Here is an 853-nt window from a genome sequence, read left to right as displayed (position 1 = left end):
GACGGGCTCTCCCACCGTGCCTGTCAGGGCCAACCCGGGCTGAGAGGGGTAGGCGATCCCAGCAGAAAAACCGAGACACTCGATAAGAATTTCTCCTCACTGAGGAATCGAACTTGGGTCTCCCGCTTGCGACAACGAAGCGACTAACCCTGACCCTCAGACGTGATTGTTTTTTTTCCTTCTACATTGCCTAGCCTTTGCATTATTTACAGACAAAGCCGCGCTAGACTGTCTCGCATAAATCACAAAATGATGTTACGTGTATTATAACTGATCGTGCACAATGAAATACTTCCATATCCTGTGGAGTACCCTTTTTGAGCCAAATGAAGGGGAAAAGGAGGCGTGAGGGGGGGGGGGGGGGGAGGTGCCGAGTACTCTCAATTGAACAGGGCTGATGTTTTGCTTTTAATTTTGGACACCATGGCTCCATGATGCAAACACTTAGCAGTAAAGTTTTCACAGACAACGGAGAGCGTCGGCCATGACAGTGAACGATCATGGGATACTAGTACTAGTCTATGGTTATCCCAACTGCCAACTGGAGAAGGCAGGGGTAAACAGTTAACCTCAGCTTTTATTTTAAATTTACTGCCAGCTCTTGATCAATGTGTTATCATCAGTTCCAGTGTCATTTTATCTAATAACATGCCCCGAAAATTGTTATAGTGTGTCTCCAATAGAACCGAGACAAGTAGATTTGAGAGACTCGTAATGTCATCAAAAAGACTCTGAGTTCAAGTTCAAGAGTGCCCGGTCAGGGATTCGATTCGAATCAAGTCCATCCGTTACGTAGTCCAGCTTCCAGCATGATACATTATGTACAAGCTGAGCTTCTGGAGCGCCCCCCCCC

Source organism: Aplysia californica, unplaced genomic scaffold, assembly GCF_000002075.1.
Source record: "Aplysia californica isolate F4 #8 unplaced genomic scaffold, AplCal3.0 scaffold00373, whole genome shotgun sequence".
Classification (NCBI taxonomy): domain Eukaryota; kingdom Metazoa; phylum Mollusca; class Gastropoda; order Aplysiida; family Aplysiidae; genus Aplysia; species Aplysia californica.
Note: the sequence above shows the minus strand (reverse complement) of the source record.